Source organism: Benincasa hispida, chromosome 1 (assembly GCF_027475165.1).
Source record: "Benincasa hispida cultivar pf3 chromosome 1, pf3_genome.v1.1, whole genome shotgun sequence".
In the NCBI taxonomy this organism is placed as follows: Eukaryota; Viridiplantae; Streptophyta; class Magnoliopsida; order Cucurbitales; family Cucurbitaceae; genus Benincasa; species Benincasa hispida.
Genome location: NC_143478.1, coordinates 37683385 through 37700001, shown reverse-complemented (window position 1 = coordinate 37700001; position 16617 = coordinate 37683385).

Sequence of the window (16617 nt, the reverse complement as noted above, 5' to 3'; positions counted from 1 at the left end):
AATTCAAGATACTTGAACTTCCCCTCTTGAGATCTCTTTCAAGCGACTAATTCACTCACCACAATATAGCCTACCTTCCTCATACCCCTAACCCTTATTTATAACCAAATTCCATAACAAACTCCCCTAATACCAATTGATTGGTAGGGTATCAAAACAAGACTACAACATATTGAAATATGAAAGGTAAAGAACTCACGAGATAAACCAAGTAATTTGAAGAACTTGGACCTTCTCTTTCTTAAAATCACTTGTGCCTTAAACCAATTGAATCAATGCCTGTTTACCCCCTTCGCCTCCCACCCTATTTATAACCTATCAATTCTCATAACACTCTAATATCATTCCTAACATTTTCACCCTTAAACTTGGAAGTATGTCAATTTTTACACTCAACTTTCTATTTCATCAAATGGGTACTTTGGCTTCAACCCATAATGACCTCGGTGAACAGCTCTAAGCACCTAAGTCCTTTACCACCAAGGCATCCCTTGGGGTTGAGAGTGAACAACTGAACATAAACAAAATAATCTTCATCCACATTTTATGATACTTTAAGGTCCTATAATTTTCGGATAAAGGAGACTTAAGGATCATCCGTACCCTATCCTCCAAAGGTAATTAAAGGATAAAATAGAGGTAGGAACATAGTTTGTTGAGGGGCAACCAACAAGAAATAATTTTGCTTGAGTTGTGAAAATAACCCTGAATTTTGTTATTCCCTTAACCCTTCGTAAATCTTTCAGATCTAACCTTAGCATGGAAATCCTCTAGAATTTCAAGCAAGACTAAGATAGTATGGTGGTGACCTAGAACAATATGGCAATCGAAATTTTCATTTAAAGTCACTATCACACCATTTCAAGTCTTAATTTTCATTCAAAAGTCTAAAAGATTTTACTGAAAGAGCAGTTTTGAAACAAAAGGCAATATTGTAACTTTCGAAAAATAAGGGTACTTTTGAAACGAAAGTCAAAGTTTAGGGGGTTTTTTTTTTCCTCCCAAAACGATTCAGCGCACAAGAAATCAACATTTGTTGGTGAAAGTCTTTTGGAATGGCCATCCTATACTCATTATCAAATTTGAATGGCTAAAACATTTATAGCATGGATATGACTTGTTGCACCTATTCATAAGCATCAGAATCCTTTGAAGATTGGTGGATGTCCTATTTCTCCTACCTTGTTATTCCTAAAAAAATGGATAACATTAAAAGTCACTAACTATGCAGAACAATTCAACTTCCTCCTCTTTCTTCTTCTAGTTAAAAAACACACAGATTTTTGTAGTTCCTCACTAATCCTTGTTAGAAATAACCCTTGCAAAAGAATATATTTAAATTTCTAGTAAACCAATTGAAGTGTCAATACTGAAATCGAAAAGAAAACTTAGAATCAACCAACAATAAACAAACTGATTATATGTCCAAATAGTGCAGAAGTTATTGAATATGGAGAAAACGAGTAACTCATTTGGACGGAGCCTGGATGCAGTCTGATTGAAGGAAGCATCAGCAAGAAGAAATTTTTTTGGGGGGGTGGCCGGGGGCGGAAATTGGGTTGCAGAAGATGACTGAACCAAGTACAAAGGGTAAAAGCAACACATTTCATTACTAACATTTCTTTTTCTTTCTTTAATTAATTTTGACAATTTCTTTACTTAATTATGTTGGGAAAAATTCCACAGAATAACCCAAAAATCAATTTTCTATGGATGACCTCTTTCTGAATTTTTTTTTTTAATTGTTGACCTCTTTGTCATGTGAAATACCAATTTTAGTCCTACTTTTTAAAATCAAACGATACAAGTCAGACGTCTATTCTATCGTTTTACTTAGGGATCATTCACATCCTTTCATATTCTCAAATTTTTTTGTTAGTTTTCTCTCAACTCTCATTTATCTTTGATCAACTCTACATTGCTTGCCGGTTGTTTCTACACATTTCCAACATTGTTCTCATGATTTAAAGGTATTTTACTTGTTTTCTTCCACGCACGTTGATTTTTACATTCAGCTGTAACAAAATGGTTTAGGGTTTGCTTATTCTAATGAAATTGATCGCTCATCACTTTATTAAATGATCCCTTTACTTTAATTAAATGATTCTCTGACTTTAATTAAACGATCGCCTAACAACGACTTAAACAATTGCCCAACAACTTAAACAATCACCCTACTTAGGTTAAATGATCATTTAATTTTTTGTGCAAACGATCATTTAGGATTTGGTAAACTATCGTTTAAGATTTATTAAACGATCTACTTATTGCTGCAATATATATATTTGTTACAGTTTACTAAGATGGTTGTCCCTGTTGATAAATATTTCTTTGCTACCGTCTCTTGCATGGTCCACAAAATGAATGATCTGATTAAGAAGAAACTTACCACAAAGCAAATAGTGATGTTTAGAAAAACATGCTTTAGTTCAATGTTGAATGTGGACCCTGTGTTTAATGGGCAGCTGTTCCACCATTTTTTGTTAAAGGACGTCAGTGATGAGAATCCAGATGTTATAAAACTTCAACATATTGGGGATGAAAGTAACATTCACCTAAGATGATTTTAATTTGATAACTAGGTTGTGGCCAACCGAAGAAACAATTGAAAGAGATATAAGAAATAAGAGACTATGACATTTATTGCTCGGACTAAAGGGCCCAAATGAGAAGAAGGAAAAACTTTACAAGGATATTAAGACCGCTTTTGAAAAACTCAGATTTACAAACGATGAAGATGTCGCGAAGGTTGCGTTAACATTATACATCAAAGTTGTGGTGATGGAAAAAGAGAAGAAGACACAATTCGATGTAAAGACATTTGGTATCGACGATGACACCAAAGTCTTCAGGCATTATGATTGGTCGACAGTCTTATTCGAATGTTTGTTGAATAGTATGAAGTGCATTTTACAGAGGAAGAAGGAGTCATATGATATAAAGAAAGCAGTATATCCCAAACACGTCACATACTATTACTTGCATTCTAGATATGTACTTTAAGTCTTCAGGAAGACATGAGCATTCAATGCCTTCTAAGATCTTGAGAGCGGAAATATCGGAAGTTTGCAAGGATTTGGCAAACTTGACAGTCGGTGATGTGTTTAATCAGCAACATGAATGCATTACCCAAGAACTGAATAAAATAAGACTGTTAGTTTAGCGTCTACGTGAGGTATGCAGTTGTTAAAATGTTCGAGTGATAAACAATCGCTTAGGATAAGTTAAATGATCGTTTAGGCATTGCAATATGATTATTTAGTATTTCTTAAACGATCGTTTAATTATTCCTAAATGATTGTTGGGAGTGATTCTTACTTACCTACTTCTTAAATTCCCTCAAAATTCTCATCTTTTGCTTGTGGTTTAAACTACGAGAAATTTCATCCCCCCTCTTATGCACAACTGGTTGTTTACGATTGTTGCCTTGAAACATGCACTTAGATTTTCCTTTTATTACGCCCCTACGGAGCTCAAAGGAGTTCGGTTGGATATTTGTGGAAGCTTATGAAAATCGGTTGGCATTCTTATTATGTGGGTTGAAAATTTGGTGATCCTTAAAGGTGGTTACACTTTATCAGTCGAAATTATGACTCAATGTAAGTTCTTTTATTGGGTATCTAATATATATGGAGCTATTGATTATAAGAGAGGATTTCTTTGGATGAATTCAAATATTGTTTTGAACTTTGGTATATTGGTGAGGACTTTAATATTTCTTGGTAGGCCCTATGAATGATACACTATTGGCATATCAAAAATAGGAATGCGTAAATTTAATATTATCATCTAAGTTACCGGCTTTTTGGGACTTCTTATATTATTGCAGGCCTTTTGGCAGTCTGGTTAGAAAAGAGTTGCTTCATTCCCTTATTTCTAATAGTTGGTATTTAGTTTTTTTTGGAAAATTCTCTTACAAGCTTCAAACGTATTACTTATCTCCTTCTATTTGTCCTTTGTGTTTGGCTATGCAACATCTGTTCTTCGATTGTTGTTTTGCTCACTCTTCTTGGTGACGACTATTCTATCCACATCGGTCAAAGCTCTATTATATGAGATTTAATTCAAAAGTTGAATGAACCAAAGGATTTTCATTTTATTGGTCTTATAGACTCTTCTTGATGTTCTTCATCCAAATTTTATGTTAATTATTCTATCAAAGACATTTGTTTGTATTCATATTTATTTTCTATATTAAATTTTTGTATTCTCTATTATCTTATTATTCTCCTTTGTTTTTTCATATCGTATATTTTTTTTATTGTTAGTCTCTTTACATTTCATCAAAGAAAAAATGTTTTCAACACCTCACATGATCATAAAAATACTTTTTATGGTCGTCAATTGGATAATTGGCTTTGCTTCAGTGGACAAGTCAGCTCTGGACTTCTTCTTATTCTTCTTCTTTTTATTTTTTCCTCTTCTTCTTCTTCTTCTTTAAGAATAAGAAATTACCCTCGAGTACATGCCAATTACCATGGTGTCTATTCTTTTCTCTCTGTTGATGGATTTCTCTCCGTACATCCCCTTTTCCATTCATCATTGTTTACTCTATTTTAGAGAACAACATGTCTCATTGTTTCTCCTTTCCCCTTCCTTTGCTATCAACAACAAGATCTTCATTGTTGTTATTGATCACGGTCTGTGCTATTGGGTTGTATGTCCTAAAACTCGTAGTTTGTAAAATTAAACATATTCTATTTGCAATAAAGAAGTTATTGAGGTTTATTCAATAAAACTGTTATTGAATATGTAAATTGCACTTATAAAAACTAAATCTAATAAACTAAGATCCATGACTATTACATGAGTACTTGGACTTTATGTGGAGACATAAGAGTGGATCAAGTTCGAGTAGATAGCCATAACGTTCTGTAGTATATGGATAAGGTTGGCTACCTTATTTTGGAAACACTATCGAATGCAGCCCACTTTGTATTTAGTACAAACGATGTGATCCTGGATTATTCATGTAGAGACGTGCGAGTGGGGACGTCCTATGCAAAGAGTTTGTATAAGACTAGATCGAGAAATAAGTCACTCTTACTTTATAACGTTGTTTACTATTTAAGACTGACTGTTTCAAAGCGATGATCTAAGTAACTTGACCTTAATCCTGTTTATTTAGGATCATCCTTAGATTTTCATGAGTAAGGGTTGACTCAACAACGCTGGCTCATTAAGCCTCCCATTTCGGGGATAAGACCGGGTAGATAGTTGGGGACATAGGGTGCAAGATAGAATTCACTCCTACCCACTTTTAGGGATAGTAGAGAGATCGTTCCCTTAAGTATTGACTCTGGGTCTTGAACAAGGGGCCTCACTCTCTCATTGGCCCAAGATAGACTCGGTTTGGTGATTGGATTATAAACCAATTATTCATTAGAGGATTAGTGGGACTTAAGGAGCAAGATATAATCTTGGAGGTAAAACAACTTTTGACCCAGCCGTTATTATGAACAATCGGTGAAGGGTTGACTTGCTAGTTATGGTTACATCGAGTGGACAGAAATATATCTACAGTGAGGAGAGTACAGCTACGAGCTTTAGTGGAGTGACCCGGTAGTTAACGAATGTTAATTAATTTGGTTTAAAGAGTTTAACTAATTAATCTCATATTGTAGGAGCTCATGATCGGTAGGTGCATTAGGTAAACTAGCTCACAAAATAGATTAAACCTTAGAATAGCGTGATGAGAGAATTTGAAACATTCAAATTCGAATTAAGGGAATTAGTAATTATCTACAATATAACTATACGTTTAATTATCGAAATAAACAAAATTGGAGAATTGGATAATATTTAAGTATGATTTAGATATTAATTACATGAATAGGAATTCATATTTGAAGAATTAGTGTTTAATTGATTTAATATTTGATATTAAATTAATTAAATGATTTAATTAATTATAAAAATTAATTTTGTTTAAAATGAATGAATTTTATATAATTTAATTATTGAATTAATATTTTCTAAAATTAATTTTTCATTTTAAATTTTGAAATTTAATTTAAAAAGGTGAAAATTTTAATTTTGTTCAATTTTAAATTAAAAATTTGTTGAGTGGATTTATCCCACTTCAACCTCTTATATCCCACCTCAAAATCCACTTACAATTGAATAACTTTGTGGCAATACCTTATGCAATATGATTGCATATAAGAGAGGATTAAAACAGATGAAGTTTGCTGAGAATTGGGTGTGGTTGCATGCTAAAATTATGAAGAAGAAAGGTTATTCTTTATATGCTACACCCAAACTAAAATCCTCCTTTATTCCCTTAAAATTCTACTCATTTTGGATCACAGAATCCAATCTAAGATCCTCGAGGATAATAGGGAAGATCAAGTGGTGGTCTACAATTTGTTAGTGAAGAAATTTGAGCTGGAATTTAAGGAGCGAGGAGTTCAACAGAGGTGTGAATTTAAGAAACCCTACTTATATTTTTATTTGATCTTGCATGTTTTTCTTTGCTAAAATTTATATAATTAGAGTGCTTAAGATCCTAATTTCTTCCGCATGTTGAATGTCACCACCATTAGTGTGATTTAAGCACTTAATTCACACTAATTTTAGCTTGTGGGTGACTTTCATAGGTTGTATGAAAATGAGTGTTGATATGGATAATTTCAGTTTTGGCATTAGATTTCTCTTCAATTCAATGTTAATTATTGTAATTGGCTCTTTGTTTATGGGTCTTAGTATGTGATTAAGTGTCTGTAAATTTGATAGAGTCAATAGAGTTGCAATTAGGTTGTAATTGAAGAAAAATCGAAGCAAGTTCAACAGTTGGTAGCAACAGAAGAAGCTATTGGCTTGCAGCGTTGCAACACTACCATTGGAGTGTTGTAACGCTATTCTTCAGCCAACCCAAAAATGAAGCAAATTCCCATGGCATTGCAACACTGGGATGAAACGTTGTAACGCTGTTCATCCCAGCCCAGAAGCCACACGCACAAATGGACTAGTTCAACCGGTTTGGGTCAAGGAGGCTCAATGTAACCACTTTTAGACCGATTCAGCCCATTTTGTAGCCCTAGAGATTCGATTCGGGTGGTTTGGGACCGATTTGGGTTTGTTTGCCTTTTTAGCCCCTTTTTAATTATTATTGTAATAATTTTGGTTGTATGTTTGTTCAAGATGCCAAAACTGGTCTATATCCGTGTGTATTTAATTATTTATGCATTATGAATGTATGTTATAATTAAATAAATCTTGTACGTGCATATAGTATGCCATGTAGATTTAAAATTCTGCCATAGGACAATTTAACTTAACCCTAATAGGATGATTTCGGTTTTTTCTAATCTCAAATAAGCTAGATCAAATTGTATCTTATGTTATTTTATCTTTATTTTTGACTCTATTCTATCATATTGAAATTCACCCATAACATTTAAAATTCTTATCTTAGTTGATGAAATTATATATATAAAAGAAGAAGAATAATAAATTTATAAAGTTTTGAAACTTAAACTTTAGGAGACTTGTAGTTGCCCAAAACAAATATAGAGTGATAAAAAAGGAGATACTGTCTTGGACTAAGAAGTCTTGAGCTCAATCCAGAGTGGTCAACTACTTAGAACTTATGAGTTTTCTTGGCACCCAAATGTTATAGGGATAAACAGGTTGTCTCGTAAAAATAGTCGAGGTGTGCATAAGCTGTCTCATGGATAACAAAAAAAAAAAAAAAAGTGATACATCAATCTCAAACATAACTCGAGTAATCTTTGATTACTTTTATTTTAAATCTTTGGGAGGGTAGGGAAAAATGGATGAATAATTGACTTTTTTTATTATACTTTTATTTTTTTCTATCTAAAGGAAAAAAAAAATCTTACTTTGAAATGTTCTTCTAGATCATTATTTATTTAGAGTAATATTTGGCTATAGCTTAGACTATACCAATCTCTATGCCTTCGGTCACAAAAGGAAAAAAAATATTTAAAAAAATACATTTTCTAGAAAAAAATTGTCATGTGACAACTTGTGACTGGAAAATTGTCAGAAATAACCTAAAAAAGTTTTTATCCTTCAAAACTAGCACCCTTTTAGAAAACTAGTTGAAATAGTTTATGTTGGTCCATTATGACCAAGATTGACCATTGAGATTTCAATAAAAAAAATAAATAAATAAAAATTAACCTTTTCATCTTATATCCAAACTATCGATTCACTTTCTCGATGGAATATAAGTCAAGATGAAGATTGATGTCGTATATCTTTTTCCAAATCCTACTTATTTTTTTTCCTCAAAGTTTGATCTTTCTCAAAATTTGAAAATCACCCCGAGATACATATGGAAAATCTAAATCCATTTGAAAATTCAGATAATTATGGAAACGGAAATTTGGAGTAAGATTTGAAAGATTAATTTGATATATGATGTTGGATATTTATAGTGAAAGAAAATGAAACTTTTATGAATATTTGAAACATAAAAATGAATTCAGTTGTGTAAATTAAATTTATGGTTGAAAACTTCAAATTGGATTGAAACCATCAAATTAAGATGATGTTTTATGTACAAATTTAACATGCATATAAAAGTGAAATTTGTAGTTTCTTCAATTTGAATGAGTTATGTTTGATTTTGGTCACGTAACAATTCAATTGAGTTAAATTTGATAAATGTTTCAATTTTTGTATTTATTTGATTTGAAGAGTTACTAAGTGGCTAGCCTGTAAATAGCAACTTGGTCTCCATTTGTAGTATTCCACTCCAAATTGAAAACTTCTCTCATTTCTTTCTTTCTTTTCATCTTGAGTTGAGAGCAAGTATCCAAGAGTTCTTCTAGATCTGATTAGTTCGAGATTGCAGTTTTACTGGACTTAGTCGTTATATCCTACTGAGACGATAGTTGCAGTCTGCTTGCAACTCGTGTAGAGCGAATAATTGTCTTTAGGACAACGATTATAAAAACAAGCATGCCTCGACTACCTATTGACATCTCCATAATATTTTGAGGTTCTTATGAGACGATCATTGTATCATACTGAGATAATCGTTATAGTCTGCTTGCAGCCCTTGCAGAGCGAATAATTGTCTTGAGGAGAATAATTATTAGAAATAGCATACCTTGACTACCTATTGACATCTCGATAATATCTTGAGGCTCTTAGTTATTTCAATTCATAAACGCCCTTATTATACTATTTGGCTTATTTTTTAGTTTCAACATTATTATTATATACATTGTGTGTATTGTATCTAGTTGAGGTATAATCAGTTTGCTAGTGTATTTAGTTCTTATATATATCATTTTTTTCCAAAATAAAATTTGGTAAATATAACTGAATTTGGAGAAAATTTGAAAATATGTAAGCTTTTGTATAAGATTTAAAAAATTACATCATATTTGAAAAAATTATGTAGAGTCATGATGTTCATTCTACAAAATTTCACCAAGAAAACTCAAAACCATTGATAGGTTGGATATAAGATGAGAAAGTTAATTTTTTTATTTAAATCTCAGTGGTCGATCTCAATCAGAAAGGACTAAAAAAAACTATTTCAATGAATTTTCTAAAAGAGTGCTAGTTATGAAAAATGAAAACAATGACTAACAATTTTTTCCTATAATTGAACACTTGGGTGAGTTGCACATAGAGAAATCTTCCCCATCTCCATCCTTGCCGCCTATTTCAATCCCTATTCTCACGAAATTTTGTGGGGATCGAGGTGGGGATCCCGGGGAATTCATAGGGATCAAGTTCCCATGGGAAAAAATTCTCAATTTTAATTTTTTTTTAACAACTTTAAAATTATTTATGTTGAACCTTAATGAAAATTTATTAGTTAAATGGGTCATTTTCAATGCATTATTTTTAAAGAAAAATTTATAATAATAAAAATAATAATATTTTATGTACAAAGATAAATTTAAAAATTTAATCCCACAACTTTTCAATTTTAAATACTACAAATCTAACTTTCTACTTAAATATTCTAACATTTATGGTCACAAAAGCAATAAAATTTTAAATATTAAAAACATGTATCTTAAAAATGTACTAAAATATGAAAAAGTTGAGATGAAAGGTAGAAAATAAGTAATCGTTGATGTTATGATTTGTGTGCGTACGTGCATGAATTATGGATATATGTGTTATTATATATGTGTCATATGTGTTAATTTAGTATATATATTCATTGAGGTAGAGAATCGGGGTAGGGACAGGGTCGGGAATGTAATTTCCATCCCCGTCCCCGTTTAGTCAATGGAGAAAAAAATCCTCCTCACTTTCTCCTCCATTTCTCGTCTAATCGAAGATTTTCCTGTTCGGGATGGATCTCCTCAGAACTTCGACCTTGCAGATTAAATGGCATCTCTAACTGCATTTGTGCAACTCAAGATGTACCATATTTTTTAAAAAATTTATTTATGCCCTCTTCTATGGCAGTTGTTGTTGACTTTGAAAACAGTCACCATTCACTTCACCTTTAAATGCGACTAACTATTCCTTCTTTTTATTGAGGTTTGTGCACTTTATTTATTTATTTTTATTTTATTTTTATGGGTAGTTGTTGACTTTGAAGTTTAAACATGCGTACTATTCTTTTTAGCTTTCATTTAAATGAGGCCTACAACATTTTTGGAACAATTTAAACGCTAAATTTTAATGTGATCATTATTTTGTTATGTAAGACTTAATATAATGATGACGTTGAAGTGATACTCCTTTGATGCTAAAATTGTTTGGAATAATATAATTTAATTGACATAAAATATGTAATAACGATTAAAAGATTAAAAATTCGAATCTCTCCCAACATATATAGTTGGACTAGACTAGAAAAAATCGAAACAAACTTTATTAATTTTGCATATTAAAAATTTAATACAAATATTTAATATAGTTTAAGTGGTTATTAAGTGTCCATTTTATTGTACGTTGGAATTTCTTTTTCCCCTATAAAATCTTAAAAAGAAAAAAAAACTGGAGTTTATGGAGTTCATTAAAAAGAATCTTTTCTATTAAAGTAGACAAGGATAATTTTTCGATGTTATGAACATTGTAATTATTTGTTATCTCATAGACATAAGAACCATATATTTGTTTGAATAAACTTTAATTTGTTTTCTAAGTTCAATCACTATATGAGAAATCGAATCATTCCATTTTTTTTAATGATAATTAAAACTATTATCTACTGAGCTATGTTCAGTAACTTAATTATTAAAATACTTTTGAAATTTTTAGTTGGGCTATTTTCAAATATAGTATAATTGACCAAAATGTTTATAAGTATAAAAAAATATCAATATTTATGTAATAGGTATTGATAGACTATTATTATCTATCACTGATAGATATTGATTGATATTTACTTTCTATCATTAATAGACATTGATAATTTACTATATTTAAAAATATTTCCAGCAGATTTGTCATTTAAAATAATTATTCTTTTTAGATTTGTACTCGAAAACCAATTTTCTTTGCTCGACAATCTCATTTGAAAAATATTCTTAGCTTCAATTAAACCTCAAGAACTATGAAAAATAGTTTTGTATATTACAAAATTTAAATTTTTTTAGTATATATTACGATATAGTGTTTGATGTAAAAAGATTATTTAACAACATAATTTAGTAGCTTCTCATTCATCCATTGCCTCTTGAAATATATTCTTAAATGTATCAAAAAATCGAAATAAAATATCAAATTGTTGAAAAGATTAACAAAATTCTCTTACAATATGACTTAAGCTGATTTTTTAAATTTATGGCAAGATGACTAAAAGTAAATTACCTAAAAATTTAAGGTCTGACTAGACAAATAACAAAATTTAAGTTTTCACTTGGAAAAATAGTAATAACATTTTAAAATTATAAAAATAGCAAAACGGATTATAATATTAGAAAGTAACGATTAACAATTGTCAAAACTACCCCACATGGAATTCTAAAAGTTAAGGGTTTCAAAATCGCTTGAAAATAACAAATACGCTCTACCTAGACAACTATCGCACGGCAAACAATGCATTCTAACAAAGTGTCTAATCTACCCTTACACGGTAATCAATGAATTTCAACAACTCATATTCATTTAAACCAAAACTCCAACCAAACATTATGCCCTAAAATCGTTCAACAGAAGAAATAGGTTGATCCTCTCGACAACTTCAAGGGAAGAAAGACCTTCTTGATAGCTTCCAACGACAAACCTTCTCAACACCTCTTCGACTTTTGCACGAAATCGAATATTTTTCCACAAGTATTGAATCTTAACACTTGCTTCTAGTCCTTTTAAGCCCTTCCTTTACTGATTTCCAAACTTTCGACATCGAAGCCCCTTCTTTACTGATTCGAGTGAGGGAGGAAGATCAAGTCTCAAATCTACTTTCTTCTAGTCCATGCATTGCGATTCCCAATCTTTCTTCTAGTCCATACATTGCAATCTGGTCTAACTCTCGTTTGCATGTTGAAGACATGAAAAAAATGTTGAATGAAACTGTTTATAATATATAAATATTACATTATTTTTTCAAAAATAAATAAAGATTTAACAATTGGTATTTTAAATATAAGAACGTGGTTTCATTTTTAAGTATTTAGATTCAAATCTTTTGGGAAATAAAATCTCACCGTCTTTTTAGGACTTGTAAACAGAAATGCATTATAGTTGTGTTTATATAATAGGAATGTATAAAACTAATATGTTTACGATTAATCAAATATTTCAAGTTATGAAAAAAGAGAAAATTGAAGGAAGAAGCAGAGCCAACGAAAGATTAAGAGTAGCTGGAATAAATGGTGGAAAAAAACAAACAACCAAAGGGCCAATAGTTCTCAACAATGATGACGAAGTATGTTTTTATTTTTATTTTCAAGGAGTTGTGAACATCAAATTTTGATCAGGTATGTAAAATAGGAACTCCAATAACTAGCAACAAACAAAAGCGGGAGGCTTCTACATTAGAGGTTAAAGTTCAAGCAAACAAACCAAGGACAAAGAGTAAGGTCAGGACTATTTGATTCAAGATTATATGTTAAGGGTTGAAGATCTTATAGATCTAAATTGTGATACAGACTGCGAAAAAAACAACTGAATCAAAAAAGAAAGGGAGAAAGGACGTAGTAAAGAAGAGCAGCATGAACTACATGAGGGAAAGGTATGATAATGTAGATTTTATGAAATTATCTATTAATTACAGTGTATTTATTAAAGTATTTACATAATATAATTAATAAAAAATGAAATAGGATGAACAAGATAATAATGAGTATGAAGAGGAAGAAGAGAACCTTGAAGAGACATATGAAAACGTGTAAGATGAAAGCAAAGACAATGAAGAAGAGAAGTTGCAAAGTCATGGGGAAACAATACTCTCAGAAAAAAGATCATCTAGTGGACAGTTAGACAATAGGATGGAAACAAAGAAAGGAAAAAAGGTAATCGTTTATGGAATGGATATGTATGAGGTATTTTTAGTTAAATATTTACTGGTAGTTGTAAATATTATGTAATAAACAGGTCAGACATGAAGAGAATCGATGAAGTTTCGCAGCGAAAGAGGATCGGTCCCAATTTTATTTTTTTTTTTCACAGAATCCCAATTTACATATCAATCAAATTATGCATAATCAATAAATTTACTGCTTGGAGAGAATTAGAATTAGGGTTTAAAGAAACTTACCTGCCCAATAATTCTTCATGTATTCCCTTGATCCCGATCACGAATCCTTCGTTCTGGGTTTCAATCTAAAAAAATACGGAAACCCAAATTAAGATACCACCACTTGAGAACCTTCTGTATTCTATTGGAATTGAGAATTAGCAGAAATGGTGGGCTCTGCTAGGTTATTTGGGAAGAGGGGGGAAAGGATCTAAGAGAGGAAGAAAAAAATCTTCATTTTCTTCTGTGTATGTTTCTTGTGAATCCCAGAGCAAATTACTCCTACCATCAGAGAATTGAGGAAGAAAATGACAAAACCAACACTCATCCTTACATTCTGGTTAAGAGAATTAATGGGAGGGAGTTGTAACTCTCTCCCTTTAATTAAATTAAAATTAAAATTAATTAAATTAAATTAATAATTATATATATATATATATATATATATATATAAAATAACTAATTATATGTATATATAACTATATTTTATATTAAATATAACACATAACCTATTGTATCAAATACAATATAATCTATAGTTTTATTTCTCTCACTTAATTATGAGTTTTTAATATAAATCACATTTATACTAAATTCAATTATATGAATCTCATCCATATAATAAATATTTAAATCATATTCAAATATTTAATTCCTCTCAAATAAACTTTATAATGTATCAAATACATTTCATTAATTATATCACATATAATTAATTAAATTAGTTAAATCATATATAATTAATTCCCCCAATTAATTTGTACAATTCAAATTAATCCGAAAATAATTCTCGATAAATCCCTGTTGAGTTACAGAGGGGACTTTATGGACCTGTAGATTGAAGTTCCAATGGTACTTGGATAATTAATTAAACTCTTTAATTAAATTTACCTAACATCTATTAACTGTTGGCCACTCTACTAAATACCGACAACTGCACTTTTCGCACTACAAATATATTTATATATCCATTGGATATAAGCAGTCAATAGCACGATGACCCTTCACAAGTTGCTTGTAAGTATAGTTAAGCCAAAATTATCATTTTGCCCTTGTAGTTACATCTAAATCCTTACATACCATTGATCCCTCTAATGAACAATAAGTCATAGTCTAAATATGACCAAATCCCTCTCGGGTCGAGAGAGGGTGTGGTTACATTGTTCAAGTCCTAAAATCAGCCCTTAAGTGAATAATTTATCTACTTACCCTGATATCAAAGAATGAGTGAATTCCGTCTTGTGTAGCTGTGTTCCCAACTTTCCAATCAGACGAATCCCCAAAATGGTAGGTATGTAGGGTTGGCAAACTGACCACTCTCACCCATACAAATCAAAGGATGACCTTCATAGGCAGGAGTTCACAACTCAATTAGGATTCAGGTCATGTCACCTATGATCATCATGGTGAAATATAAATCTTTATTATTGACGGCGTTATATAATGAGACTAGTCATTTCGTGGTCCGGTCTTATAAAAATTCTTTGTATAGGATATCCCCGCTCACATATCTCCATGTGAATAATCAGGATCAGATAATTTTTAGCACTTTACAATACTTGTAACATCTATAAAGCGAGCTGTATCCATATTGTCACCAGGATAAGGTACCCAGCTTTATCCATCTACTACAAACTATTTAGGTTATCATTTAAACATGATCCCCCATATGTCTCTACATATATGTTTAAATTACATAAAATAACCTAGGATCTTAGTTTATTGGATTGAGTGTATGCTCATAAAATAAAAATTATTTTATTAATAATAATTTGTTTATACAATGTTTACAAACTATGAGAATACAAGAGAGATTTAGGACACCAATCCCAACAAAATAAGGGAAAATGCAAAGTAACAACATGTCAAAAGAGAAAAACAATCGAAATGATAGATACACGTGAGGTATTTTTACTTAAATACTCTGTAATTATATTTACTATTAGCATATTATTAAGCTTCTGTTTACGGTCTATTTCAAATGTGTGAGGACTGTTTGTATATGATGGATAGTGCAAGGAGAAATGAGCCACTGGAAATAAACTTGTAAAAAAAGACTTCTGTAATTGACAAAATTAAGGAAAATTTAAATGAGGAGTTATATGAGAGATTTAGAGAAACTATTTTTGGCATTTCCTTGATTTTTCTATTACAAACCAATCTCCCCAACTGTTGTTACACCTAATATAAAGATAGTGTAAACCAAAGTCACCATCTTAGTTGAATTTCTTCGTAGGGGGTCAAGTACTGAAATTTGGTTTGAGAGAGTTTGCATTGATAACTAGTCTAAGTTGTGGTGAATTGTCAATCATTGATAAAAGTAAGATAAAAGGAGGAGGTAATATAAGAAAAATGCACTTCGAACATATGAAAACTGTGACTAGGTATTTCTTTAACATAACTTTTAATGTTATCAAGGCAAGATGTGAAAATGACAGGATAAAAAGGGCGAAGTTGTATTTCTTGGAAAGTTTTCTTCTCTTGAAACAAGATTTAGCGAATCTGAATATAGATCACACACTAATGATTGATGACAATGACCTCTTTTATAACTACCTATAAAGCAATACACAACAAAGGTAAATCAGGAATATCAATGGGGGGATTTATATTCCCAGTCTTAGCATGGGTATACGAGGTCATACCCACCTTGAGCTCGTAAAAAAATTTCTTTGCTAGGAAGGTTACTAACAATGTTCAAAGAATAGTAAATTGGGCTGCAGACAATCAACCCAAATGGAAGGATCTCGAGAAAAGAGTATTTGATTCAAAAGAGGTATAAACATCTATACAAACAAAATAGACATATGGTCTTAAATTCTAAACTATAAACTAACATCTTATTTCCTTGTTTACTTGACAACTTGAAATTTATCTATTACTTGCAACCCCACAGGAAATGACTATAGCATATTTTCCCCCATTCATCGAGGAGGAAAAAAGGGTCCTGCAAGAGGTCGAAGAAGAACTGAGTAGATATAGGCTGAGAG